The sequence below is a fragment of the Zootoca vivipara genome, chromosome 15, assembly GCF_965207765.1.
Source record: "Zootoca vivipara chromosome 15, rZooViv2.hap1.1, whole genome shotgun sequence".
Taxonomy (NCBI): Eukaryota; Metazoa; Chordata; class Lepidosauria; order Squamata; family Lacertidae; genus Zootoca; species Zootoca vivipara.
In genome coordinates this window covers 23,635,615-23,647,129 of record NC_142598.1, presented here as the reverse complement: position 1 = coordinate 23,647,129, position 11,515 = coordinate 23,635,615, and the positions used below count along the sequence as shown (strand labels likewise).

At 40.8% G+C, this 11,515-nt stretch overlaps 1 long non-coding RNA gene across 1 annotated transcript in view; it reads right to left on the bottom strand.

Annotated features, from left to right (window-relative positions):
• Positions 1–11,515, bottom strand: part of LOC148683418 (uncharacterized) — a 52,224-nt gene that overhangs the window by 15,858 nt on the left and 24,851 nt on the right. Inside the window, exon 2 of the long non-coding RNA XR_015947226.1 lies at positions 149–327. This is a non-coding gene — a long non-coding RNA (uncharacterized LOC148683418). The remainder of the gene's footprint in view (positions 1–148; positions 328–11,515) is intronic.

Sequence of the window (11,515 nt, the reverse complement as noted above, 5' to 3'; positions counted from 1 at the left end):
TCTGGTGGCTGAACAGTCTTCTTATGCAACCCATTTTCGCTTTGAACAAAAACAGATTTCAACTGATTACAGTAACCACAGTATTCTTTAGTAGCCTTAATGCCCTGTTTGCTACCTGTGCTGATAATTCTCTTCATTCAAGTCTTACCTTGTATCATCAGTGGAAGTCCCTTTACATAACTTTAGAATTTCTTCCAAGTGGCTTTTGTGTGCCTTCCTTGTCTGTCACTGGTGCTGATGTGAGAAGTGGGCTCAGTCCACATCACACCTTGTCACCTGTCACTCTTCAGCACTCAACTTCTGGAATCTCTGCAATCATTCTTCCACCTCATAAAAATAATACAAATATTTTTGTTATACTTGGCTATCCCTGTTCGCAGCACTGATACTATGCCCAGCCTTAGTTATTGGAGCCTTATGCCTCACCCACGCTCTTGCACCTGTTCCCTATAGGGTACCTTGTTCATTTTTTCTGCTCAGTTGTTTTAGCTTCAAATGATAAGGCTTTATTTCTTATTTTTAAAAACTGGAGAAATCAACATTTTATATTCTCAGTATATAATTTTAATATGGAATCAGTCATATGATCTCTGTATAATCTCAAATGCATACTGTTGCTGCCAACACAAAACTGTGGAAGATAACAGGAAATTTTTATTTCCTATTGTGCATTCTTCTGCATTGCTCTAGAGATGATTTTCTTCCAGAAGGAAATCTGCTTCCTCATCCTTGATGGATAATGTTTGATGTGGGGCATGAACAAACTAATACTATTTTACAGGAATCATTGCCCTTTTTGCCTGCATATTTTAATATATCCCTCTGAATCGTATCTGGGGACCCTACATACTGTAGCAATTTCATTCATTCCTAATAGTAATAAAAATCCATTAACTTGGGGAGAACATTTCAGCTCAAAAGCCAGATGCAGTATTACAATCAGATAAGAGAGCTTTTCTGTTTTATTGCAAGGCACTTCTCATTCAGAGGAAAATATGGATTTTTACAGTATTAGCTTTAAACATTATCTGAAAGAATCACTAACCAGAAATCCTAAAGTTTACGAATGAATCCTGTAGAAAATAAATGATTGAAGTAATAACTATAAAGATTTGGACAAGAGAAAATATTCCAAACAGAAATCTTGTCTTGTATCTCTTTATCTTCCATTTCCCTGCTAATTAATGGTCTGTATTAATAAAGACACTAGTGGCTACACAATGCTTTCTGATGCACACACACTCAATTTCCCAAAACAACCTTGAGGCCACCTACTGATTTATTTGCTGCAAGTACTATATCAGTTGACTTTCATATGAGGAACAATTAATGACCAAAGTTGGTGTAAAAAGGCTGCCAGAGATCTATGCAGTTGTAAGCAGCATGCTACCATAGACGTTTTACACAAAATGTAAGCTGGCTCATGTATTTACTGAAAATAAACCATCTTTGAAATAAGTTTTTTTTGTCCATTTACTGTATTTCTGCATATTTGTAACACTATAATCTTATGCTTTATTCCTTGAAACATGTTTACGGACACAAAAAAATTATTGCAGACACTTTCCTTAAAATATTAAAAATCTAAAATGTTTGAATGGTAGCTTGTTGACTTAGTAGGTTTTTCTGAATTTTCTCAGGCCTAAAAAACATTTTTGTATTGCAGTATGTAAAGGTGGTGGTGGTGGAGTTTATTAGATACCTTACCTGATCTTACAATAAGGTCCCAGGACAAGTTAGAACAATATAAAATTCAATATTAAGTTCTATTAAAACACCACCTCACTTGGGGAAGCCCCTTTTCCATTTATGTCTGCCATCCTTCACTTCCTGTGCATTTGCCACAATAACCCCTTCACACATTACAAAAGAGAATAGTTTATTTTAGGGCACATACTCAAATCAATGATTACATTGCCTAAGCCACTTGGGTATGACATGGACAGAGAGTACATTCCAGAACACACTCAGAATTCCCTGCATTGCTGGGGAAGATCACTAGTACTGGGCAAGCTGTCACTTAAAGAATTCCCAGAAGAAAAGCTGCTGGGTTTTTTTTTTAATAGAAGTTATTTTGAACATCCTTTTCCATTCATATTTCCCAGAGGCTCCTTGGGAGAGTGGATGAGATAAATAAGAGTGTTATCAGAGTAAATTCAGGTAAGAAGCCCTTTAGGAGCCCACAGTGCTCCATGATAAATTAAAGCAAATCTAAATTTGTTGTGTACAAATTGCCCCATATGCTGCGGAGAAAAGCTGTGAGTCACTAAGGCTCACTAGGACCTAAATCCTAGAAAGGAACATTCCCCAACTCAACAGAAACTTAAAAAAAAAATATGGAATGACTTGGGTGACAATCTGGTTCTTCTATTCTTATTGGGGGAGGGGGAAACACTGACTCCTTAATTATTATTTACAGTAGATTTCTTTTTGTCTGAAAATGAAATGTTTTGTGCCTTCATAAGGAGATGATTTGTTTTTGCCTGGCGAACAGATGCTTAATTAGCGGCAGAGCAGGAGAGGGAAGAGCAAAGCGGAGCAAGAATGCTAATGGAATGGCTCATTGCTGGCAGGTGACTAATGAGCAGTAGGGGGGTATATCAGGTGTTACTAATAGCTTGGCTCAGAAAGCTGTTGTGCTCCACTCAAAACATATGCTGCGTTTCAGATAACAAATCTATTTCTCCCACTCTTCCCTGAAAACCCAGGCGGCAGTCAACAAATGGTTTGCGCTTTGGGGTTGCCAACTGACCAGCTTGCTCTTGTACCTTCAGTATGGGTCACCCCACTGTGGTAACGGGGCCTGCATGGGTGCCAAAGGGGCTGACCCAAAAAAACAAGGAACCGAGCAATGTTTTTGCTCCCGTTTCTTCATACAATGTCTCACTTGGGGCAGTAGAGAGGGGCACAAGCAGCCCCTCATTGTCCAAGAATTCTAATAATTCCTTCTAAAACAGTTCGAAAACACCCTGCAGGAGTCCCAATCAACAAGTAGAAGACTTAAGGTGTTATACCAACCCTTCCTATTTCACAAGAATCATTTTTAAAAGTCGGGAAAGAAGAGAGCATGGCTGAGACCTTTGTCTGGAAAACTAACCTCCATTCCGAGGGGGAAGATCAGGCAAATAATGCTCATCAGCCCTCCAAAAGTAGAAGCATCATTTGCTACTTGCTCACCAGCTCCAAAAGCTCAGACTGTCTAGTCCAGGGGTCAGCAAACTTTTTCAGCAGGGGTCCGGTCCACTGTCCCTCAGACTGTGTGGGGGCCCAGACTCTATTGGGGGTGGGGTTGAACAAATTCCTATGCCCCACAAATAACCCAGGAATAGACATTAAAGGTAAAGACAGTGTGCTGGGTTATTTAGGAACATACCAAACCACTTTACATCAGGTCACACAATTTGTCTATCTAATAGTCAGATTCAAAAGCTACCCAGCTCCTGCCCTTCTGGTCTTTGCCATGGGAAGGTATCACCTGCCCTGCACCACAATCTGAAGATCAGCTATCAAATGTCCATGAAGCACCCTTAGCTATCAAGCTGTACAAAAACCCAGAGAGCTGGTCATCTTTGCATAATGCATGCCACAAATTTGGTTCTCTTCCATCATTGCAGGCAGATGTTGGAGCTTCCTCTGAAGAAGGAGGGGAGTTGCTGAAAATTCATGAGTCTTGATCTAGCTAGGGAGAATAGTGTGCAGAACCAGACTGATGCAAGCACAACTGTACATAAAAATAGTCATCCGGATCCTGGCCGGATACGTCTTTTATGCAGATGTGCAGCAACATCTGGGGACACTCTTGCACATGGCTAGGGCTGGATAGAGGCCATGGGTTTGCATCTGCATGAATTTATTGACTGAAGATCAGGCACATTTTCATGTATTTAGGCTCCAATCTGACAGCTGCTTAGGAATAAGCCCCATTCACTGTAGGACTTATTTCTGAATATACTTGGCTAGAGTGCATGGCTGTATACTTCATTTATTCCATACCTAATCATGACACGTCTCTACTAAAATGAGCAAGCGTAGCTACAAAAACACAATAGCTCAGCAGATGAGAGCAAAGTGTTTGGTGGCACCCTTTGAACAACTACCAAAAAAAAATCCACTAGAAATAGACAAACATTTCCCTGCTACTCTTAACAACTGGCAGTTCTGCTTCTCTTCCTGAAAATGTGTTCCATGAACAGCCGAAAAGAAGTTTCGTTGCAAAGGCCCCATTTTCTCAATAAGAACCAGTTTAATTTTTGCTGATCTGGGACTCAGATTTAGTCTCAACTGATAACATATGATCCACTGTTACGTTCTCACATATAACATTTAACATCATTATAACTCTCTAGATCAGCCTTCCCCAACCTCATGCCTTCCAGATGTTTTGGGTTGCAAATCCTATTCATCCCAGTAGCGTAGCCAATGGCAGTTATACTGTAGTTCAAAACATCTGGAGAGAACCAGGTTGGAGAAAGCTGGTTTAGATCCACTGTTTCGCTTTCTCATCTCTTCTCCCCTGGTTTATCCAAAATGTTGTCTTGACCTACCAAATTAAGACCAACTATCATATTCCTTTGAATTGTTCTTGGTCTAATCATTCATTCCTACTCTGTCTCCAGAGGAGGTGACTTCCTACAGAAATCAACCAACCAGGCCTTTATACAGTTTAATTTCTGTCCAGCAATGCAACTCCCAAGCAGTTTAAAAGCCAATAATAATATAAAACAACTTTAAAATTGCAAACACATGCAAATAAAGTCCAGGGATTATAGAATCGTAGAGTTGGAAGGGACCACAAGGGTGATCTAGTCCTACCCCCTGCAATGCAGGAATCTTTCACCCAATGTGGGGCTTGAACTCACGATCCTGAGATATCTGTTGTATCTAATGAAGATATCTATTGTATCTAAGGAAGTCATTCGATTAGCACAAGCACCTCTACCTGCACAACAGAACTTCCCCCCCTCTCTTTACACAACCCCTCCCCAAAATATATTCTGGGATCCCTCCCCAATCATCCGGAGCAGACTGGAGGGGTGTGGAGACACACAGGGAGAGGAAATCCCATAGCAGGCAGCTGTCCTTGCAGTAATGGGACAAACTTTTGGAGACGTACTAAAAATCAGCAACTTCCAATGCCAGTAAAAAAAAATATGGTGAAACAGGACTGTTTTAACAATAATTTTGAGATATTAAATGAAAGAGCCTGGTGAGGGGGAGAGAATAGAAGAGTGCCACCACTCAAAAGACCCTGTTCAGTGGGAATAAAGCTATTGACATCATCAGTGTTTATAGCTGAATAAACAATTATCCAGGTTAATTCCTGAAGATCCAGGCCACTAGGACTTTGCAGGTCAGGAGTCAGGACTCGGTTGATTTTTGCTAAACTGGTAGCCAGTTAAGACAACGAAGAACAAGCATTGTTCTCTGTTTGCCACTCTCTAGAGCCAGGCTGCTGCATTCTGCACCATTTCTGAGCATCCTTCAAGGCAGCCCACATACATCACATCACATTAATGATGTTTAGATGTCACCAGAATGTGCTAGAGAGAGTGGCCAAGCCTTGGAATTAGTTACAGCGAACTCATTCTACACATCAGCTGGTGAGCAGCCTGCATCCCTCCAGATGTTTTTACACTCTTCACACCTAACAGCCAGCATGGAAAACAGAGCTATTAAGAGAGCTGTCCAGCCACATCTGCAGTGCTTCACCCTTGCTATACATACTTCCTATAGTTAAACTAAACAAAAACTGCTGGCAATGTGGTGTTAATAAAGCGATCAAGATCGGAAAGGTGAATCAACTTGGAGATTAGTCACAGGGTGAGTGGGCTTTAGAGAGGCGTGAAATAAGACTCAAAATGTAAACTAGCTTGGTGTCCACCCACCCTCCCATCATTAACAAGATATGCTTTTCTTGCAAAGAAACAGCTATGCAATAAAGCAACTGGCTTCTTACCAGATTTTCTGCAGTCAGAGGTCAGTGTAGCCAGCTTGTCTGATGGCTGTTCAAGGATGCTCAGATCAACACACACACTTAAGAAGGAAAGCTTCTGGCATGTTATTTTGACCTTGAGTGGTTCACTAGCCACTAAGGGGAAGCACAAACTCAGTGGGAAAAGCATGAGACTTTTAATCTCAGGGTCATGGGTTCGTCAGAGTCATGAGTCCCCTAATGTGCCGTTTTTAGGTGATCAGGTGCAACTGAGGACAAGAAGAAGAGGGGATTCTAGCAGGTGAAGCTTTTCTTATGCATGAGTAGGGAAAACAGCACCTGCCCCAAATCTGCCCACCTGGAAAAGCAACACACAGAGAGTCTTCAAGGTTGAGAAAGCGTGAAATGAAAAGCTTATCCCTCAGCATTTTTGCTAATTTCTGACAGGTACTGCAATGACTTCCTGGGACGCAGGTGGCGCTGTGGGTTAAACCACTGAGCCTAGGGCTTGCTGATCAGAAGATCGGCAGTTCGAATCCCTGCGACGGGGTGAGCTCCCGTTGCTCGGTCCCAGCTCCTGACAACCTAGCAGTTCGAGAGCACATCAAAGTGCAAGTAGATAAATAGGTACCGCTACAGCAGGAAGGTAAACAGCGTTTCTGTGTGCTGCTCTGGTTCGCCAGAAGCGGCTTTTTCATGCTGGCCACATGACCTGGAAGCTGTATGCCGGCTCCCTCGGCCAATAACACGAGATGAGCGCACAACCCCAGAGTCGGTCATGACTGGACCTAATGGTCAGGGGTCCCTTTACCTTTACCTTACTGCAATGACTGGACAACGCAATCAGCAATCTGTGATCACTCTTACCTATTAAGATTGTCCACTGGTTTTTAGTTGATTAGTCATCGCCAGTTAAGGAACAGTATCATCTTTAACTAAAGAATTTGGAGCTCTTCAATTTCAGGATGACTAATGGGGCATGTGCCAGAGGCTTATAAAATTAGGAACAGTGTGGGGATGGTACAGAAAGAGACTTTTTCTCTCTCACGCACACATAATTGGAAGGTGCACCATCAAAAATGATGATGGAAGTTGATTTAAGAGCAGGATCAGGCCAGGTCAAAGCTGAAGTGGTATTTCATTCAATACATAATTAACCTGTGGAATCGCTACCACAAAATGTGATGATTCAGGCAGATCATGGCTTTGGCTTAGACTTAGAGAAACTCATGCAGAACAGAGCTGTCCGTGGTTATGTGAGCCAACAACTTTATATTTATTTAGTCTATTTTTACTTGGCTCTTCAGCTGAAAAAAGGCTCTCAATACAGCCTTTAAATGTTTTCAATAAGACAGTTCCTGCTTATCTAAAAGATGTAGCACCAAAAGATTTAGTGGGAGGAGGGAAAAAGCCAAATCTGGCACTAGTTATTAGTAGTTACAGAGTACTTGTAAGGACCAACAAGAACAGAAACAGTTCAAGGACAAAAGAAGCCAAAAGTTGCAAATGGAGAGCTCTGCCATTATCTATTGTATTTGCAAATTAAGAATAAATGAAGTCTGTGTTTACTGGCTGTATCTTTCTTGAGGAGCAGATGCTAGAAACAAACTAGAGTCCTTAACCTTCATGCTTTGCTTGTGATCTTCCAGATGTGTGTGTCTACCTGCTGTTAGAGACTATTGGACTGATCTAGGAAGGCAATTTGTATGGTCTTAATTGATTATATGATGAGATGGTTGGACAGTGTTCTCGAAGCTACGAACATGAGTCTGACCAAACTGCGGGAGGCAGTGGAAGACAGGAGTGCCTGGCGTGCTATGGTCCATGGGGTCACGAAGAGTCAGACACGACTAAACAACAACAACAACAACAACAACTGATTATATTTAAATAAATTTGCTAATTGCAACATCTGCAGTATTGGCCGCTTTTTGAGATACTGAAGGAAGATTACACCAGTTTCTTTGTTTTATAAAACCAAACAGAAGAAAAATAACAGCTTACCATTTAAAAAAAATTCCTTCCAGCAGTACCTTAAAGACCAACTAAGTTTATCATAGGTATGCATAGGTATGAGACTTAGTTGGTCTCTAAGGTGCTTCTGGAAGAAATGGTTTTTATTTTGTTTTGATTACGTCAGACCAACACGGCTACCTACCTGTAACTAGCTTACCATTTTATTTTTCATTCCCCTTTACAGTAAACACTCACACCAAAGGTCTGCCCTTAAAACTGTCAGACCCACTAGTTAAAAATATTCCATAAACTGTATACAGTATTGCTCCCTACTGATTAATCAGCTAAAATTTAAGTTGATTAACCTACATTTAAAATGCTCACACACCTAATTCCGATAATGGTTCAACACAGGTGATTAGCTTCCTAGCTACTGAGAGCCCAAAGTAGAAAGTATCATGGACTCACAAGTATAAATATACAATTAGAAAAAAATAAAGTTAGTTATTTTTTAAATATATTTTCAAAAATGATGCCAAGCCATCTGTGGCTAATGTAAAAAAGAAGAAAGAGATGTAAACAGATGACACATTGTTTACTGTATGCCATGTGAGCGCTCCATCTGCCACAAGGAAAGTCAACACTCCTCAGTGGTAACTCTCAACGCTTTTAAGAGTACTCGGTGGATAGAGAGATAAAACATTTCCAAAACTTTATAGACAGTTGAACTATCCCCTCTCAGAGAAGAAATATTATCACCACTAGGCAGGTCACATTGAAAAACTAACACCCCGTCATGATTTGCAGGTATGAAACAGCTGCCACCCAAAAACAGCTCAGAAAGGCATTTCATAATATTAAGTCAAACGCAATGTTTTCCTCCCAGTAGAAGTTCACACAGCTGCAGATCATCCAGAATAAGAAGCTGAGCTATATCTATGCCTGTGTGACTCAGACTTAAAAGAAGGCTGTGGGCCTTTGACAGCAAAACGTGAGGCTCAGCTGAGTGCTAGAGTAGGCTACCTGCTTTGCATGTAGAAGTTCCCATGTTCTTCTTTAATACACACACACACACACACACACACACACACACACACACACACACACACAAACTTTATACAAGTTTATACAAAGTTTATACAAGTCACTAATTTTACAATCATTTTGACATTTCAAAGCTTGACTTCCTTCCCCCTCTTTCTGCCGATCCAAATATTTATTTTTAACGCATATTTTCTGCATATCGAAATTTACTTAATTTGCTCATTTATTCATCTTCTTTAAAGATATACTCTTATGAAGCTACAGGTTATTACAATAACCCCCTAATGTTTTTATCTGTTTGCAATTTATCTGTAAATATTAAGTAAACCATTTCGATTCTGCTATTTAAAAGTTTGTTATCTTGATTTCTTATTCTTCCAGTGAGTTTCGCCATTTCTGCACATCCCATAAGTTTCTGTATCCATTCGTCCTTTGCTGGGACTTCTGCTTCTTTCCATTTTGGGGCAAGTAACATTCTTGCCGCTGTAGTAGCAGTCATGAATAAGTTTCTATACAGTTTAGGTAGTTCTGTCCCTGTAATTCCCAACCTGAGAAGGTCCCAGGTTCAATCCTTGGTGGTATTGCCGAGGAGACTTAGGAAAATCTCATCTCTGCATCTGTAACGGATTAGCCCCAGGATGGGAAATTTATTACACCCTGGATTAGAAAGAGTTAATCCACCTCCAACTTAACTGACAGCACATCTTTAGGAGGTGGGAAGGTGTCCGGTTTAAAAAGGAGGGAATAACCGTTTTTGGCAGTTGGAAGAGGGGGAGAGTGTGGTGACGAAGAGGGAAGGAGAAGGGTGTGGGGCCAGGATAGTGGTGGTTTAGGTTAGGCTTAGGATAACTTGAAGTTAAAGTCTGACAGTGTTAATGTATAACTGTAACTAAGAGTGTAAACGTATGCATCGTTAAGAAAAGAAAAACCTATGTTCTCAAAAAAATAAATTTCATCTTCTTTTTGTGCCAAAGAGTATTGTATTGGTTATTCCAGCAGCGTATTAAAACTCACAGAGGTGGAGAGTCAGTAAAGGGCAAAACTTACCTGAGGAAAAGGGGATAGTTTGTGTCCTAAAGTCACACAGAAAGGGCAGTATGGTGAAAACCTAGAGTGCCACAAGTTTGCTAGGGTGATATGGCAGACTGATACAAAGGGGATCCGAGTTGAGGGAGTCCCTGTTCTGTAGGCAAGAGGTTGTTCATTCAAATAGCCCTGAGTGTTTGTGAGATCAGGCCACGAAAGCTGGAATTAGACTATCTTTACTGAGAAGCCCAGAATTGAGGGGTACATTTTAAGACATAAGGAACTGAGTGGGGATTGCTTTACCCCTGTACCCTTTTGTCTCATAATCTATCGGCAACGTCGGCGAGGGGGTTCGTTGCAGCATCCTTGGAGAATTGCGGCCAGTCAACACAGACAATATTCTGCTAGATAAGTTCATGTCCTGACTCAGAATAAGGCAGCTTTCTATCTGAACTGGGGAAGGCGGCAACAGTCAATGTAATATTTGCATCTGCAGGTGGCATCTTATTTAACACCAAAGCTTCATTTACATTTCTCATTTGCATTCAGTCATATGAAGATGATCCAATACTTGCTTCAAATTAATTTCAAAGGGAATGGAACTCGGAAAGCTGTCAAGCCAGGATAGCTAATTTGGTTAGAACACATTGTGCTGATAAGCCTTTTTATTGGATATAGTGGGTGAAGAGATACCAAGGGAAGATAAAATACTGTTTATGCATGCAACAACCACGGCAAGAATTCTTTTAGCCCAGAAATGGAAACAACAAGTAGCACCAATGAAAGAAGAGTGGCAGATGGAGATGGTGGAATTTGCAGAACTGGCGAAGCTGACAGGAAAAATCCGAAAGCAGCATGATCAAGTATTCCAAAAGGACTGAAAGATTATTGTGAGCAATTAACATCACTAGCAGGTCTATCTGAAGACTTGTAATGAGAAGTTTTCTACCTTTCTATATTTATTTAAATTTTGAGCTATTTTGTAATGAGGAATTGGAAAAACGTACAAAATGCAATGATATAAAGGTTAATTTTGGAAGCCCTATGAGGCAGGAGGGAAGGAAGTCGATAGGCTCTAAAGAGCCAGGGAGGTAAAGTGGATAATAATGATGTGAATGTATATCATTAAATGGAAAATAAAAGCTGCATGGAGGTTGGGTGATCTTAGGATAATAATAATAATAATAATAATTTATTATTTATACCCCGCCCATCTGGCTGGGTTTCCCCAGCCACTCTGGGCAGCTTCCCACTGCAGCAGTACCTATTTATCTACTTGCACTGGCATGCTTTCAAACTGTCAGGTTGGCAGAAGCTGAGACAGCAGGTGAAGCAGGTCCCGATTCTTGAACTAATTTTCTCAGGAAGCCTGTCTGAACAACTTCCGGGAATAGTGATGGCAAAATACAAAAGTTCTAGGCGTTATGGATAAAGCTAAAACTGGATAATTGCCGGGGACAGGTGTCACCCACCTGTGAGTTCTTAACAAATGTGTAACTGCTGGTCTGATAACAAAAATACGTAGCGTGTTCCTAAGATCAGCTTCTGTACCTGAGC